Genomic DNA, 19,420 nt, shown 5'->3' on the forward strand with positions numbered 1-19,420 from the left:
TGTATTAACTGTCTGCAAGATAGTGTCTGTTCCAGAGTGGTTAATGTTTCCTCTTTGGAAGACATCTCCTTTTTGCAAAGGTTAGGACAACTTTATTTCTTTTTAGCTCTTTATGTGACTGCCTGGAATGCAGTCATGCTGTGAATGTTTCAGATCTGTTTGATGCTCCCATTGTGTCAAATAGCTGTACATTACTCTTCTTTATCTTCTGCCAGGCAAGAGCATCTATCTGTATTTGAAAGCATTTTCCCTGCAAAACAGCAGCTGAATCATGTCAGTCCTATGCAGAAAACTGCCTTTTGGTGACTTGATATTATCACTGTCAAAACAGTCATTCAAAATCATACAAACTTGTACAATGAAAGTATTTTAATGAAGCCTGAATTCAAAGGTTTTGTGGCCATTTTCTATTCTTTAAAGCATCCCCTAAAAGTGCTTATAATTATTTTCTTTGGCATGTTTCTAACTTGCGTTCATTAGATGGCAAGATTGTTCCTATCCAGGGAAAGGCAATGTAATAGGAAATATAAAAGGAACTTTGTAGAGGATGTGTGTGCATGTGTGTGTGTGTGTGTGTGTGTGTGTGTGTGTGTATACACAGAGAAACATATATAGTTTAGCAGCTTTGCCAAGTGCATCTTTACAGATTTAGTGGCAGTTACTGGATTGAGGAACTCATTCCTTAACTCAAAATTGAAATCCAGATTTCCCAGTTCAAGCTCCATACTTCACTGACAAATCCGAGTGACTTTATATCAAAGCAAAATGAAGTTTATAACTTATTTACAAAGCCAAGTGATTTTTTTTCTGAGACAGAATGATATTCACTCATGGTTTTTAAAGAACTAAAATAGTACTGAACTTTTTTTAAAAAAACAAGTTTTATTAGTTTTTCAAATTACAACCTATATATTTAGAAAGCATCATGATACCTAGGTAGTCATCAATTGAATAACAGAGTTTTCAATACATAGTTCGAGTTACCTTATCATAACATCCTTCTCTATTTCCCTCAACATTCAATACAACATATTTAAACTAATAAATTTCTAGGAATAGCATAGTCAATTAAAGAAGATTCTGTCAATCCAATTTTGATAAGGTATATCTATATCCTGTAATTAAATATTATCTAATTTTGATGTTAATTATAGTATCCAAGTTTAGCCTTTAACATCTCAAATAGTATTCACAACCCAAAGTTCCCTTATCTTATTACACCAAAAATTGTATCATCTAACATACACCCAATATTTAAATAGCTAGCTTCTACCTAATAAACATTGTTTATTTCATATCCTAATACATCACAAGTTACCAATCGGAGAGTCTATATTTATCAATCTACTTCTACTTATACATAAACAAAATTTTAACATTAAACATAGGATCCATAAGCCAAATTTCCATTATGTTGTTGTTGTTAGTTACGAAGTCGTGTCCGACCCATCGCGAACCTATGGACAACGTTCCTCCAGGCTTTCCTGTCCTCTACCATCTTCTGGAGTCCATTTAAGCTCACGCCTACTGCTTCAGTGACTCCATCCAGCCACCTCATTCTCTGTCGTCCCCTTCTTCTATTGCCCTCAATCTTTCCCAGCATTAGGCTCTTCTCCAGTGAGTCCTTCCTTCTCATTAGGTGGCCAAAGTATTTGAGTTTCAACTTCAGGATCTGGCCTTCTAAAGAGCAGTCAGGGTTGATCTCCTCTAGGACTGACCGGTTTGATCGCCTTGCAGTCCAAGGGACTCGCAGGAGTCTTCTTCAGCACCATAGTTCAAAGGCCTCAATTCTTTGGCGCTCAGCCTTTCTTATGGTCCAAATTTCCATTATATCAATATATAAATTTACAAAATTTGAAATAAGCTTAGTAAATACTTAAACACATTTTAATTCTATCTCATGAATATTTTCTATTTCAGATCCTAATAAGTCACTAATTACTAACAAAATGACCTACAATAATTCTCTAGGAATTCATATTTTAAATCTAACTCTAGGTTCTTTTTTTGCCACTCGGGTTTCCAGACCCAGGGCTTTAAATTGCCAAGTAGGTCTTCGTTTGCTCGCATGTATATTATTTGCACCGGAGGAGGCCATCCAACCATCAGCAATATACAAAGGTTGAACCATTTATAGTCATTATATTGTTGCCATGTTAATTCCATTCTCTTTATTTGCTCTGACATCTCTGTCTGCGGTTCAGTCTGGATTCTTCTTCCATCTGGGTTGATCTGTTTTGAGTAGAAAATCTTATCCAGTTTTATAGTTAGTAATTGACTGTCCAAACTTTCCACAGGTTGTCTTTGTTGGTCTTCAGCTTCCTCTATATTGGCATCACAATCTTGCATGTAGTGTATTTCTGAAATTGTAGGCTCCTTAGAGAGGGTCAGAAGTTGAGTATTAAGTTTTTCCCTAGTTGATTGTTGATCTTTAAGATTGTCTGTCATAGTAGTGGTTCCTTGTACTTTAAAAATTGTAGGTTCTTTGAGTAAAGTCAGGTTTTGGATATTAGTTTTTTCAGTACTTTGTTGTTGTTGCTTATAATCCTCTGTCTCAATAGTAATATCTTCCAATTTTGTTATATTCTGAAGTGTAAATTCTTTAGTTGCAGTCTGGGTTTCAATTTGTGACTTAAGGTTGTCATGTAAATTATTAAATCTGGAGACAGACATCTCAGTGACTCGGTAGATTGTTTCAAGTATAAGGTTATAGTCAAGCAGGGTTTGTGGCTGATCCTTCTCCATTTTGTAATAATTATAAATAGTCCTTGGTGGAGGCTATTTTTCAAACAAAAATCAGTAAGTGTCCACCTCCACAAGTCTAAGTCAAATTCCTCTCCAGCTGTTTCAGGTTTTTATCTTAATGTCAAGGTCAGTCCAAAATGTAAGCAAGCTTGTTTGCCAATAGTATTCACTAGATATCCCCAGAGTACTTCAAATCCTTTTCAGATGGTGTCTTTTTATTTATTTCTTTTTTGTCCCCTTTTTTAGACTAATAGGTAGAATAGTCCATTTCTGTAAATATAGGAACTCTGGGCCAAAATTAGAAAGGCAGTAAGTCCAATTAATCAGTATAATTTACTACAAGGCTTTTTCTTCCCTCTCCAAATGTAGACAAAGGCCGCTATTAAGGAGGGTGGGAAAAAAATCCCTTCCCTCTCTCTCCTCGCAAGGGGAAGCAAATTCAGAAAGCTTTTGGCAGGGAAAGTAGATGATTAGGAAAACAAGAAGGCAATTCTCATCCAGTTTTCAAGTGCTTTCAAGTGCTTTGTTGTGCTTTTGGCTTCAGCAGGAAATGGCTAAACAATGGGCCATGGGAGTGGCCGATCCTTTCTTCTTTGGTTCGGAGAATAGCTCCAAGCTGATGGCAGGGCTGCCACCCTTCTACCACTGACTGGAGAGACCTCTCCCCCACTCATCGCCCCTCCAAGGTGACCTTTGACCTATTTATGGGGGGCCCCAATGAAGAAATCCAGGCAACATGAGGAGCGATTCCCTCGCCCATCTGGCTGCACCGAAATCCAGAACCGGAAGCCTAAATATTATCAAATCTTTAACTGGTTAAGCTACAGCAAACAAATGTCTACATCTGTAGCATTTTACATTTTTGTCAAAGATTAAAAATAAACTCTGCAAAACCTGTGCAGGGAGTCTAATAAGAGCTGGAAAAGCTATTCTAAATGTGACTTTTTACTATATACTGAATAATAAAGTCTACAAATACCTGTCAGTTTATTGAATACCTGCTTTACATTCAAGCAGGTAATATTCAAGTAGATTTGGCTGCAGTAATTGGGGCTGAGCATTTTGTTCTCGTTGGCATTTTCAGTTTTACCTGTCAGTTATTTAGAATCACACACTTCAAACTATTATTAGTTAAATATGTTGTTTGCCAGTCAGGCTTTAAAAATAATATTAAAGGATCCAAACCCATACACTAGCTCAGTCATCATAACTGACAGCAAAAAAGTGGTGATCAGGGTAGTTAACATTATAATGGATTTCAAGCCCCCCCTCGCCCCATGTCTATTTGTGAAAAAAGGTTATGCTGTAGACAGATAGTCTCAAGGTAAATCAATGTTTGATGCAGGAATTTCATATGTTGTGTAAGAACAAAATTGGGAAAAAGAAATGATGTATCACTAAAGCAGATTTTTACTCTTTTATAAATTGTAACAATTTAATTTACACATTGAAAAACATAAGAGCCTATTGTACCTAAGACATCTATTTAGTTCTACTCAATTTATTTTATTTTGATTCTTTCCCAAGTACAGAATGACAAGAACCACTGTACACATTAGAATATACAGGGCTTTTTTTTCTCATAGAACGCTCAGAACGGCGTTCCGGCACCTTTTATTCGCCAAAAAAAAAAAACAACAACAACAACAACCTCCCTCTATTGGCTTTCCTAAGCCTATTGCAGGGCTAGGCAATCTTGGCTCTTTTTTATGACTCTTCAACTCCCAGAAATCCTGAGATAGCCATACTGAGGGGAAAGGGAGAGGTTTCCAAGCTGAGCCATGCTGGCTCAGGAATTCTGGGAGTTGAAGTCCTTGAGTCATAAAAGAGCCAAGGTTGCCTACCGTGCACTAGAGGAGGACATTGAAATTATTTACAGGGTTACTTCTTTAGGAACTAAACTTTTAGAATGTAAAACAGCTAATTCAAAAAAGCCAACAGGAAAGAACCTCACATTTTTCATCTGTTTCTGTCTTTTGGAAGGTAATGTTAACATCTCTGCAATGAAATCAATAAAGGTAACAGGAAAGAAATGAGAAACATTTTTCTCAATGTAATATGTCTAATTTAGCTAACGCTAGAAAAAAAATAGTATCTTTTGTACATACTCTTGAAAACTATTTTGAATCTAACCATCTATCACAACTAAACCACTTTAAATTAAACAATTCTTAAGAATGAAATATTCTTAATTTGGACTTTACTTTTACTGTTTGGACTGTTGTGTGATTTGAAAAATAGATTATTTAGAATCTAGTTATGTTGCACTTCAGTTTTTAAATAATTAACCTACTATATACATAAAAATATATGATGTTTTCCATGGTGAGCTTAACATCAATAACAACATTTATTAAAAAGGCTAAAATAATTTCTGGTGGTATTATCTGTACATTAAAATTTTGGACAAGCAGTAGTCATGTATCCTAGCAAAAGATGTTACATATGTGCATAAGCGTAGTCAGTAGCATATGCCTTTTTAAAAATATCAAACATGCAAAGAAACAAAAATAAGTCCAAAATATCTGTATTACATCCAGAAATGCCAACTTTGCAACTAATATTTCTCATCCATAACTATGGCACCCTAAGGATACCTGCATACATGCAAATGCTTCTCTGGGATCAGTAATGCAGCAGGGATTGCTTTTTGCTTCCAGTAACATATACCTAAAACCAGTTTATTGCATTTGGCAATTGTACTAAAAAAAATCTCATTGTCAACCAATATAATTCATTTAATTTGAAATCAAGTGAAAAATTGATTTAAATTATTTTATTAAAACAAATTAATGGCAATTCTTTTATAAGACGTTGCCTCAAACAAAATGAGTTTGACATGCCTGCTCTAGATAGTTGAATGCTCCAAAATAAATTCTAGACCAGGCCTGTACATGCAGCCTACCAAGCACCCTTGGACAGAGCACAGACTTTTTTTTTAAAAAAAGTAATAAAATCACCACCACTGCCCTGAAAGTCATGTTGCCTAGTGCCTCCATGGCTTACCATGACCACAAGCTCCAACACTGTAGATCAGACATGTCAAACACAAGGCCCGGGGGCCAGATCCGGCCCGCGAAGTGGTTTCATGTGGCCCACGAAGCGATCCTGGAAACAGTGAGGGAATGGCCCCCACTGCCTTGGCCCTGGCCCAGAGACTCTCCTTCTGCCAGAGACCCTCAGATCTGTCCCACTCCTGCCCAGGCCCCCATAGGCACCCTTGATGCGAACGATGTAGAGCTGGCCACGCCCACCCAATAGGCCATACGCACTCTAGCCATGCCCACCCAGTAGGCCACGCCCACCCTGGCCATACCCACCTGGCCCCCTGAGGGCAACCGCAATGCTGATGCAGCCCTCAATGAAATTGAGTGACGCCCCTGCTGTAGATGCTCCTCTAGTCACCAAATCATTGATTAGCCCACCAGCATTCCTTTGCAGACCACAAAGATTTTTAATTTATCACTGTGGGCCTTTCCCTTCTACAAGTTGCACAGATCTCTTCTAGATTTTCCTCTTGTCTTTCCTAGTTAACTCCGTGGTCTGTCATTGAGCAAGAATTGACTTTGTAGGGAAGCATATTATCATTTGATGTATATTTAACATATGTTCTACATTTATTTACCAATTATATAATATTTGTATGCAATCCACATGGCGAGGTTTGGGGCAACTTACAATAGAAAAAATATATTTTTAAAATCATAAGATTAAAACATAAAAGCAGGGCTTTTTTTCTCATAGAACGCTCAGAATGGCATTCCGGCACCCTTTTTTTGCACACACACACAAAAATGCTTTTGCACAAGCTATGCTACTCCCTCTATTAGGAATTGCTACTCCCTCCAATAGGAATTGCTGCTGAGCACGCGAAAAGACCTGGCCGGCAAACGTTGCACTGGCAAGTTGTCTGCAGCGAAGGCGAGTAGGCAGGAACTTTGCATCCCTTCCTGCTGCCCAACTATACCATCTCAACTAGGTAAGTAAGAGAGGACAAGGAGTGGGAGGTGGGTTCTGCAGAGTCCATGTGCACTCCTTCCTTGTGCTCACCCGTGTCAGCCAGGCTGGTGGCCTACCTGGTGCTGGACCTGCGCCACTATCGCCTCACCCTGCGCGTCTATGTGGCCGCTTTGCATCGCCTGGCCTGCCCTGCCTCTGCCGCCTGCCCTGCGCAGCCCCACCATATATAGCAGGCCCAGCTGCTCCCACAACACCAGCTGTGCTGATTGCGGCCCTGGGTGGCAGCCTGCCAATGCCCCTCGCACCCGTGACCACAGCAGCACCGCCTCCCCACCCCCCCACCTCCTGCACCCGCCAAGATGAGAGTTCTGGCACCTTTTTTTTTTTTTTTAGAAAAAAAGCACTGAGAATATACATACAGTTAAACACATGTTCCTCAGAAATGTTGCAAAATCCCATAATTGCAAGAAGATTCAGGTGTATACTGAATTTTAAGACAGTGAAGGCTTTTCTCTAGATCTATAATGACCTGGAACCACAAAAGTCTTCACTATCTTTAAAATTCAGTAGAATCCTCTGAATCTTCTTGCAATTATGGGACTTTGCAACCTTTCCAAGGAGCATGTGTTTAAATGTATGTATATTTTAACATGTAAAGTGGTTAATTTTTTTATACATAGTGGTACAGTAAGTGATTTCTGCACATAAAATTGTACAGACATTCAAGAATCCTTTATTCAAATTAAATATGAGAAGATTCTATTATACCAGTTTTCCTCTTAGTTCATTCCGGATAATTTTCTGATCTGCACAAAACTTCTTACAAATAAAGAGACAATCACATTTGTTATAGTGCAAACATTAAAGGTGAGGAGAGTCACATGGCACCGAGACTTTTCTTTATACAAGATGTGAATATCCATGATATATCCATGGCAAATGATGAAATATGCATGATGACATCATTTTATAAATGCCGTAGTTTATATCCTTATATATTCTGATGTAATTAAATAATAGCAATATGATGTACGATGATGTGATGTAAATGTCATTTGGCATTTCTTTGTTATCATGATGCATGAAATCTCCTTGCTTGTGTTCATGGACTTCAGAAGATAAATGTTCATAAAATTTATTATTATTTAATAATGTATTAAGATGTTTTTCATATAGTAATCAAAATAATTATCATATTTAGACATGTATAGTACTGGGTGCAACAGACATCAAATGCAGCCTCTGCAAAGAAGTTTAAGAAACAATGGACTAACTAGTTAGCTGGTGCAAAAGATTGCACAAACTGATGACAAACAATGGCATGACAAAGTACCAACCATGGAGCATTGGAATACCTGGAAGAAATACCATTTGCCTGCATCTAATCGCTGTTGACGCGGTGGCTCAGTGGGTTAGGATGCTGAGCTTGTCGATCAGAAGGTCGGCAGTTTGGCAGGTCGAATCCCGAGTGCCGCGTAACAGAGTGAGCACCTGTTACTCATCCCAGCTTCTGCCAAACTAGCAGTTTGAAAGCACGTAAAAATGCAAGTAGAAAAATAGGGACCACTACGTTGGGAAGGTAACAGCGTTCTGTGCGCCTTTGGCGTCTAGTCATGCTGGCCACATTACCATGGAGATGTCTTCAGACAAGCGCTGGCTCTTCGGCTTTGAAACGGAGATGAGCACCGGCTCCTAGAGTCGGAAACGACTAGCACGCATGTGCAGGGGAACCTTTACCTTTACCTTAATCGCTGGTGGGACCACAAAATAGTCAAGGTAATAGAAAATGAAGAAGCTAAAATAGTCTGGATGACTGGGCAACCAATCTAAATAATAATACATGTTTATACAATAATAATGATAAACTATAAAATAGAGAAAGCAATAGAAAATGAAGAAGTCAAATTGCTCTAGGACTTTAAAATTCAAACAGACTAGCACCTGTCACATAACAGTCCAGACTTAACAGTTATTGCTGACCCTGAGTGCCTGGCCAATAGTTTTGAGTCCTGTAGCCCATTTGTCACCAAAGGTCTAAGAACTGCAACATAAAGCATGGACCTTGTTGACCTGGGTGATGACTGGTATGGTAGCCCCATAATTACTGTATGTCAAGGTAGTGCCTTGCTGAGAGTTTATTGTTATTTCTTGCTAGATCTAAACATTAATTGGTGGGCTTCATAATGGCAATATTGTATATGTAGCTAAACCACTTATTTCAGTTTTCCGCAGACTGGTACAGAGCCATTTCTATCCCTTTACCTAAAAAAGGACCAAGATTATCTCAATAGAGTTACTTTTCCATGAAATAGAGGAGGCTTATAAATATTAAAATCAGCAAATAAATATATTTCCCAATAGGATCGTTGTGCATATTTAAGCATCTTCAAGATAAATTAGTGAATTGGATGTTAGAAAAAGTAATCTAGTGGAGGAGCAAAACAAATTCAAAGAAAGATGTTAATACTGAAGAGAAGTACATTTCCATTTTGGGTGGGCAATTTTAACGTCGCCTTTAGTGATTTAAAGGCAACTTCACATATAAACCCTGTAAAAAGGCTCAAGGAAAAATAGCATGCTTTCCTCTGATAACTGACATATCCTCATTTTGATTATAGAAGTGATTAATAATTCATGAAAATAATTCAGTGGAGGTTCGTGCAGCAACTCAGAGCATCCTTCCCTCTCTACAATTCTTACTGAAGGGGCTGGGGCAAGGATGCATTTGGCACTTAGGTTTTTTAGTTTCTGGATTACTTTCTTGTGCCAGTTTTGTTAGAATTGGAATTTCATCCCCTTATGCTTTCCAAAAGACCAGTCTCATTCCTTTACTATGAGAATGATACAGTTATTATTATTTTTTTGTATGACTTAAATGGACTTGAGACAGTATCTATGGGAACGCTTTCTCTACCGTAGAGAGGAAAGTCTAGTCAGTAGTCATGACAAAACAATAAGATGATGCATTGTCCAGAAGACATTTGATTTACCACCGTTTCCAGAAAAGTAATGGTATTCACATTGATTAGTTCTAAGTATTCAAATATGAGGGTGTGTTTCTGCAAGATTTGGCTAATTGGAATAAGCATTTAAGGGTTATTTGCACTCAGGCTCATAGTGACACAATACTATACTTGTTATGCAAATCAAAATCGTAATAATCTCATTTGAGCTGCAACAAATCTTTATGAAGCAAAGGTAATGAGCTTTCTTGTTTATTATGCCCAGATCTGTAATTAGCATAATTCGAGTCATCTCAAAACTATACACCCTACATTGTTAAGGATTTTAAGGATTTAGAGTATTCTTGTGTTTTCCCAATTCCTTGCTAAGATTAGAATCAGTTTTATTTGCATGTGGCTTTGCTGTTTAGATTTTTTGGCTTAAATTAATTTTTTGCAAGCTCTTGAACCTCGTTTATCTCAAGACAGCTTCACCTGAGACAAAACTGTGAGGTTTTTTATTTCCATCTACAGAAAGACTTAAGTGTCCTGTTTTTAATAGAAGCCGTTTTCAGCTATAGCACTTCTCCCTTGCTAATATGTCCAGTTTATAGGAAAGCCATTATTTTCACTGGATTTCATGTTTTCTCATCTTCATTTCTGGAAGGAACATTTAATATTATTTACTGGCAAGAGTTCATTTTCAGGTACTTCTTCACTGTCCTTTTTATGCAATCTGGCACAATAGCCATAAACACTTTATTATTTACTGTAACGTACATGGTATTTCAGAGGAGGAAAAGATTGATACTAATTTCTAGATTTCAGCACTACAGATATTTGGTTTAATCTGAAATGTACTAATAGCCCTAAAGAAATGTGTCATTTCAGAGATATGACCTACCGTATTTTTCCGTGTATAAGACGCACCCTTGTATAAGATGCTGTGGCATGCGAGTTCCAAGCTTACAGCAAACAAAGTCACTGCTGGGAGCAACCGCCTCCCAGCACTCTAAATAGATGCCTCCCGGCTGGCCCCAACCCCCACCCACCTAACCAGCATCTGGCACGATGACCATGCATAGTCAGTTCACAGCAGCAGCCTTCTGACCCTGGTAAACAAACCGGCGTGAGCACTGGCATGACAGCAAGGCAAGGGAAGTGAAGGCAGGTTTTAAACTCCCCGCTGTTTCTCCATGCCAATCAGCAGTTCAGTGGAGCGCCAAACAGCTGAGCTGTCAAATCTGGAAGTTCGGCTGGTCGCTATTATTGAGCAGGACGGCCTTGCAGTTGCGTTCCACAGGGTCCCCGGCCAGCATATAGGTACGAGGGAGGGAAAGGGCTGTTGCTGCCATCCATGCTGTTGGTCCCATCCACTGCCTCTGGATGCTGCCATCCAACGATCTTGCCCCCTCCCCCCTCCCGTTAGAGGCAAGCCCACAGGGACTTGACACCTGCGCCAGGCAGCATGGCAGCGGCATGTAAAGAACCCACACAGGCATGGCCTGGGCTGCGGAGGTTACCATTATTTTTTCGTGTATAAGACGCTGCACTTGTATAAGACGCACCTGATTTTTGAACAGGGTGTTTGCATGAAAAAATAGCATCTTATACATCAGGGGTGTCAAACTCAATTTCATTGAGGGCCGCATCAGCATTGCGGTTGCTCTCAGGGGGCCGGGTGGGTATGGCCAGGGTGGGTGTGGCCTACTGGGTGGGCATGGCTAGAGTGCATATGGCCTAATGGGTGGGCGTGGCCAGCTCTACATCATTCACATTAACGGTGCCTATGGGGGCCTGGGCAGGAGTGGGACAGATCTGAGGGTCTCTGGCAGAAGGAGGGTCTCTGGGCCAGGGCCAAGGCAGTGGGGGCCATTCCCTCACTGTTTCCAGGATGGCTTCACGGGCCACATGAAACCACTTTGCGGGCCGGATCTGGCCCCTGGGCCTTGTGTTTGACATGTCTGTTATACACAGACAAATGCGGTATGTTTTTAGTCTGTGTTTAACATCTCCATTGCTAAATCTCTGACAATTTAACTTTCTAGGGAATTTTTCATGAACAGAAGAAACAGTAATCCCGAAACAGAAAGTGATCACATACAAAGAAAAGATGGCAGAATTTTTTTTTAAAAAAAAGCTATTTTTTTTTAAAAAAAGTTCTGGACAAAGAGACTTGCTGGAATTTGTTGAACAGGGTAATGAATACATGTTAATAAAATATTGGACAAATTGGTGAAAGATAGTCACCAATGGTGATTTATTCTTAGAACATTACTTATTGCTTTGTCACGCCTCCAATCTTATATTTAGTTTAATCTACAAAAAGGAACACAGCTATGCTTTCATCATCCTAGACATGTCAAACTGTATCCAGAAGAATGATGCTACTTATTTTCTGGTTTCTAAAAGAAGGATGTGAAAGATGCTTCAGATGGTAGCTTCTTCTTATTCATCATCAACCGCAATAACAATATTTTACACAAGTAAGCAGTCAGTGCATGCATTTTAGATAACTACATATTTTAAATACTGAAGACAAACATATTTCCCAAATCAAATTATATTTTCTTAATCTTCCTTTAGAATAGATGTTAAAGAAACCACTTAAGGAACATAAGCTGTTAGGCAAAAGGTCACATATCTTTGGAATAGTCTTACTGCTGTGATTCTGGGCAAAGTACACCCACATTTATCTGACTGACCTGAAACATGTCAGAAGAATAAATGGGGATGCTATTTCTATGAGTTCGTTTAGTCAGTCTGAATGTCTATAACAAAGAGATTTGAATAATCCAGCTGTGATAAGGGGAGACTACATGACATATGACTTGTCACACTTTGGAGGTTTCTAATTTTTGGATTTCCTGTTTTGTTACTTTAGACTTTTCTGCATGGTAGGATTAAAAAGAAGAAAAAAAATACCATTATGATCCTTCAAATACTTGAAGGAAAAACTCTTTGGAGCTAAGATTTTCACTAAAGAAATGGGGAATTAATAGCCCACACAGAGATATTCAACTTGGGTTCGTACAGCCTGCTACACCATGTGCATTGCAACATTGCAACACAAACTGCTCTGTACTTGTAAGAGACATCACGATCTGAATACAAAAATGTGTGGAGTTTGCATTGTGATTATCATTATACATGTGTCATAATTTTGGTGCCATTGTCCCTAATGTACAGTATTGAAAGATAGACAGAACAAGTAATGTTCTTGTCGCTGAATATTAAATATATCAGGATGCTTAATGCACTTAATAATGCATTTATCCTAGTTTAAGGCTGGTTGACCCTATTCTACTTGTGAACTTCTTCTGCATACCCTACTTTTAGATAACATCTTGATCTGATTAAATATTCTATGAAACTGAATAGCTTCTACATGTTTTGAGTGATAACTAAATTAGTTATCTAACTTTTGCTTCTCAAAATATGATATTTAGAATTGGCAAAATGCAAAATACATTACAAATATTATAAATGAAGAAAAAATGGATTTCAAATCAGTTTTGACTCCTGGTGTCTATTTCTTGGCAACATTTTTGGAACTGATTTGCCATTGCCTCTTTCCTAGGACTGAGAGTGAAGTCCCTTGGCCAAGCTTTGTGCCCAAGACAGAATTAAAATTCACATCTCCTGGTTTTTAGTCCAATGATTTTAACTGCTACATCAGACTGGATCTTTAGAAATATTGTAATATATTACAATTAACAAGATATATAATAAATTAGGTTTTTTCCTTTGTTTTTTATTTTATTAAACATATCACTAATTTATTGCCAGGAAAGCTAAAAATAATTTATCCATCCTGTTATAAAGAACTGGGCTATAAAAAGACATTGCAGCATGGAAAATAGATCCCAAAGTAATTTGAATTCAGACTTCACCTCTTCACCACAAATACAGATTTATAATTGAAGTGCTGTGTATAAACTCACATATGAAATAAACTAGCTATAATAGCATAATTTTAGGGAATGATTTATCACTGTATGTAAACAAAAGCATTTTAGGTTGGCTGCAGACTGCTGCAGTTAGGAAATATGCTGGCATAAAATTGGAGATAAATGAAATAAATACATGTAGCAGTTTATGACTATCATAAAGATTTCCTTTTGCTTGTTTTGAATATCATACTTATTGCAGAAGAAGACATCCTTAACTGATAAAATACTATTTGGTTGAAATTCTGCTATGGAGTAAAAAAAATGAGACAGCCTGTCCTGTAGATTCAGTGACTGCTTTCAAGGGTTTTTAGCTATTTCCTATTAGGCCATACTCATTACGGCTACCAGATTTGGCATATACATTATTCAGAAGACCTTTATTTGGGCAGCAAAGAGTTTGAGCTTTCTCTGTCTTTGAATCTGATGATTACCTGAGTTTTTGCAGCCATATACTTCAGTGTTTGTTTCATATGAATGTTTATATCCCCAAAATTCACTGAGCAACACCTGTTTAAAGTTACTAATTCATATACTTGTAAATGTCATAATTCATGTTTATACATGTAGTCCTCTTGCTCAGACAGTCAAGAGTATTTTACCCCATTTTATGACCTTTCTTGCCACAATTGTTAGGTGAATCACTGCAGTTGTTAAGTTAGTAAAAATGGTTGTTAAGTGAATCTGGCTTCTCCGCTGACTTTGCTTGTCAGAAGATTGCAAAAGGTGATCACATGATCCCAGGACACAATCATAAATACATGCCAGTTATTAAATGACCAAATTTTGATCGCATGACCACAGGGTTGCTGCAATGGTTGTAAGCGTGAAAAACAGTTATAAGTCACTTTTTTCAGTACCACTGTAATTTTGAACGGTCACACTAAAAGAAAGATTGTGAGTCAAGGGCTATCTGTACTCATAATTGTGTAACTAGAATTTACAACATTGGGGCAGTGGCTAGCTGTGACCAGTGACCAAGTTTTATTACTTAGAGCAGGCACGTCAAACTCGCGATGTCATGTGACGTCGTGCGATGTATCACAACTTTTCCCCCATTGCTGGCAATGGAATGGACGTGGTTTCATTGTGACGCATCCAGCCCATGGGCCAGCAGTTTGACATGCCTGACTTAGACCTTTGCCTGTTACCTTGTCTTCAAGAGCTTCAGGGTGATGTGATGATACCACTGGAACAATGAAGCCAAAGTTTTCAGGCTAAGTTGAGAGGGACTTTGGAGTTTTGTGGTTGTTTTACTGTAAGCACATTTATTTAAGCTTATCACAGTTTTAATATATCATTTTCATTTCATTTTTACTCTCCTGTCCTGAAATTCACAATTTGTTGCTGATTTTTAGTGACATAATTGGGAGAATATAAAACAGTACAAATACTAAGTCAAGGGGCTACATATAGGCTGTGCCTATGAGCTGATCAATTCTTTCATTAATAGAAAAAAACAGGCCTTTTATTTCTTCAGCAGTAGCATTTTATGTTATAAATGATCTGTAAGTAGCAGGAAACTGCTCTGTGCTTTTCTGCTGCCATCTACGAATGTCCAGCATATATTTCAGTCTAGATTTGGTAATCATACTTATGTTTAGAATGACAAAGTTCTAAAGCTGAGAAAGTTGCACAAGTAGACAGTGCAATAATCTCATGAAAGAGTTTCCTATCAAAATAAATTAATTAAAAACAATGCAATTGAAAACCCTTTGTGAGTATTAGACGAATCCTTTTTGGCCTATTATTTTTCTTCTCTTTAAAAAAACCCATATTTTCTTATTATATATGCATACTCCTCATTGTATATGAATAGTCCCCAAACTATGGTAGCAATTGCACTGAAATTTTTATCACTAAATGATCTGGTTGTAAAACATGATTTCATGTGACTTTAGTGATAACAGTCATGGCAATTGTGGTTGCTGTTGTAATCTTAAGACCGTATGAAAAGAGGCAAGGAGTGCAAGGGATGCGTAGGTGCAATGGGGGAGGATAGGGATGCCTATGGCAGATCCTAAGGAGCATGTATGGACTTGTGGGGGCTGTTGGTGGAGGCCACAGATGGGTACTACAGAGTATCAGCCTCAGGTGAGCAGGAAGGTTCTGTGGGTAGGGTGGATATGAGCTATGGATGGCAAAGAGGTGGAGGGATATGAGCTATGGATGGCAAAGAGGTGGAGGGATATGAGCTATGGATGGCAAACAGGTGGAGGGATGCTATTGAATACAAGACCCTTTGGTAGCTCCTTGGGAGAACAAAAATGGAGGAACAACTTACGGAAGCAACTTGAGACCTACACACACACATACACAATATAATAATAAATGGGAATATATGCAGCACATGTCAACTGTAGGCATTATTTGTTCTGTCAAACTTCAGTTTTGATTTATAATAATAAAAGAATTATTCAAACAGCCAAATAATAAACAACTTTTACTAATATTCATGTATTTAAACACTTTGGGTATTTAGAGAATATTGACCTTGATGTACTACCAAAGTTATTGCCTTTGGAGGTAGCAATAGCAATAGCAATAGCACTTAGACTAGTGCTTTACAGCCCTCTCTAATTGGTTTTACAGATTTCAGTAAGGCATTTGACAACGTAGACCATAACCTACTCCTTGATAAGCTAGAAAAAGCTGGAATAGACAATGTCACCACAAGATGGATCTGTAGCTGGCTGACAAAACGTACTCAACAAGTAGTCCTCAATGGCACTACATCCACATGGAGAGAAGTAAGCAGTGGGGTACCACAAGGTTCTGTCTTAGGCCCAGTAGTCTTCAATGTCTTCATAATGACTTAGATGAGGGAATTGAAGGGGAACTCATGAAATATGCAGAAGACACAAACTGACAGGAGTAGCCAACACGCCAGAAGACAAACTCAGGATCCAAAAAGATCTAGACAAACTTGAACAATGGGCCCTATACAACAAAATGAGTTTCAATGTGGAGAAAAGCAAAGTATTACATTTAGGCAGGAAAACCAAAGTTACAAATACAGATTGGGTGAGACCTGGCTTAAAAACAGTAACTGTGAGAGGGACCTTGGAATCCTAGTGGACAATCACTTGACTATGAGCCAGCAGTGTAGCAACCAAAAAAGCTAATACAGTCCTGACTTGTGTAAACAGAGGCATAAAATCAAGATCATGGGAAGTATTAGTACCGCTTTATAAAACTCTAGTAAGACCACACCTGTAATACTGCAGCCAATTTTGGTCACCATATCACAAAAAAGATGTTGAGAGTTTGGGAAAAATTCAGAGAAGAGCAACTAAGATGATCAAAGGCCTAGAGACTAAAACATACGAAGAAGGACTATGGGACTTGGGTTTGGCTAGTCTAAAGAAAAGAAAAAATAGGGGAGATATGATAGCAGTGTTCCAGTTTCTGAGGGGCTGCCACAAGGCAGAGTGGGCTAGGTTGTTCACCAAAGCACCAGAGGGAGGAATGAGAAGCAATGGTTGGAAACTGATTAAAGAGAGAAGCAACCTGGAATTAAGGAGAAACTTCCTGACAGTGAGGACAATCAACCAGTGGAACAGCTTACCCCCAGAAATTGTGGGTGCTCCATCACTGGAGATTTTTAAGAAGAGGCTAGACAGTCACTTTCTGAGATGGTATAGGTTCTCCTGCTTGAGCAGGGGGCTGTACTAGAAGACCTCCAAAGTCCCTTTCAACTCTATCCTATCATATTTTTATCAAAAATGCAGCATTAAACAACAAAAGAGCATCACACGTTCTTACATTACTTTCTCTTCAGTATTGAACAATTCTCTATGTATCTCCTTTATCCTTACATATGATTTACTTTTTAAAATGTTTTACAGCAACCATTTACCCCTCATTCCTAATTTTCTCATTTTGACAAGCATTCTCCTTCATACTTCCTAGAGGTAGCTTCCATATTCTTCTGAAACACTCTGTAGCACAATTATTTTCAGTCTGTTCTAATCAACTTCTTCTTCTTTCCTTATATTAATTTTGCATTCATTGTGTTGGGAGAGTAATGCCTTCTGCATAATCAGGCTTGCATTTTCTTTTTCTATGTTCATTCGCTTTTCACTTTCTTCTTCTTCTTCTTGACACTGCCTTTTACTCTTAAATCAAAGCCTACCAGATCAATTTTCTGTCTGAATGTATATTCATTTCTTTACTCTGAATGGACTTATGCTTCAACCATGTATTTAAGACCTTCTCCCTTGCCTTTTCTAAACAAATATTTATAATCCCAACAAACAGTGCCACAAAAAGAAGCAATACAAAAAACGTTTGATACAATGAGATTATCTACTAAGCCAAGGGAATTCAGCACCCTTAAAGTTGGAAATAGCTAAAAACACCAATTAAGTTGATGAGTTAATTGTTTCAATATTATAAACCACTGAGCATTTTGAGCACTGAAAATCATTGTATTTATACCAAACCATTTGTGATGATATATCTGCAAGTAAAGGCAAGAGATTAGGACTCTAAACTTCTTTGCCACACATCTACCTCTCCTCCTCCTCCCCCCTCCTCCTCCTTCTGTATCAGAAAGTTTTTTTATAAATATTAGCTATTTTGTGTCAAAAAGAATATCTATTGTTTCTGTGCCCTTTTGTAGAACTGTCTGATTGTCGGAAATCAAAGTTGGACTGAATAAGGCATTGGTCTGATCCTTAAAAAACATCTATTCTTACCGATTGATCAGTAGAATAACCTTGATTTCTTTAGGACCGTGTTTCAAGGAAAGCCACTACTGGTTGGATTCATATATCAACAGAAACCTCTTAGAACTTGAAATGAATTGGTCTCAAAGCTATTAACAAAGTACTGAATGACTGATTAACATAGCACTTAATCAATACACAACAATATAGTTAAATCACTAGGGCTAAGATTGAGCAAATCTTCTGAGGAAACTTCACTCCACTGGATTTTGAGCACAAATCACTTTCTGTCACTAATGTAGCTTCTGTGAATGCATAGAAACTGTCCTTCATAATAGAGATGTAATGTCCTAGTCTCAACATTATGTAATGGTGGAGCAAAAGGCCTTTTACCACACAGAGGCAGAGCAATGCATCTGTGGTGTATTGCTCAAAATCCACATATGCTAGAAATTATATCTATGATGCAATGCTTTAACTTTCTGACAGTGAAAAGAATATGTTCTCTTTCCTAAACTGTCAATATGGTCATCTGAGTTCAGGTTGCCATACTCAGAAATGGACTTTGACAGATACAAAAAAGTATGTGCCGTGCAATGTTTAAAGGGATACCCAGGACAAATCTATTATAGGTAGACCTCTACCCATGACCATTCATTTAACCACCCAGTCCTTACTCTTATGACTGTGCCTTTGATCATGTGATCAAAATTTGGTTGTTTGGTTACAAGTATGTATTTATGATAGTTGCAGCATCATGAGGTAATGTAATTACCATCTGAGACTTTTCTAGGGATCTTTCAACAAGCAAGCTGAATAGAAGAAGCTGGATTTGTTTAACGGTCATGGCAAAAATGGTTGTAAAATCAAGCACAACTCAATTACTGACTGCATTGCTTAGCAATGGAAGTTCTGGTCCCAATAGTGGTAATAAATAAAGCATATATTACATTACTTATCTAAACTACAGGTCACCTGTGTAAACTAATGACAGGTAAATTTACAGCCATTGAAAGGAAACTGTTTTAGACAGCCTATGAGGAGAATGAAAACAACAATTACTTCCACAAAAGTCCCCCCAGTTCCAAAAATGAAAAATAATCAGTTTCTTTTCAAATTCATCTCCGTGGTTCTTTATAATTATCTGTTCATT

The sequence above is a fragment of the Vipera berus genome (genome assembly GCF_964194415.1).
Source record: "Vipera berus genome assembly, chromosome: 4".
In the NCBI taxonomy this organism is placed as follows: Eukaryota; Metazoa; Chordata; class Lepidosauria; order Squamata; family Viperidae; genus Vipera; species Vipera berus.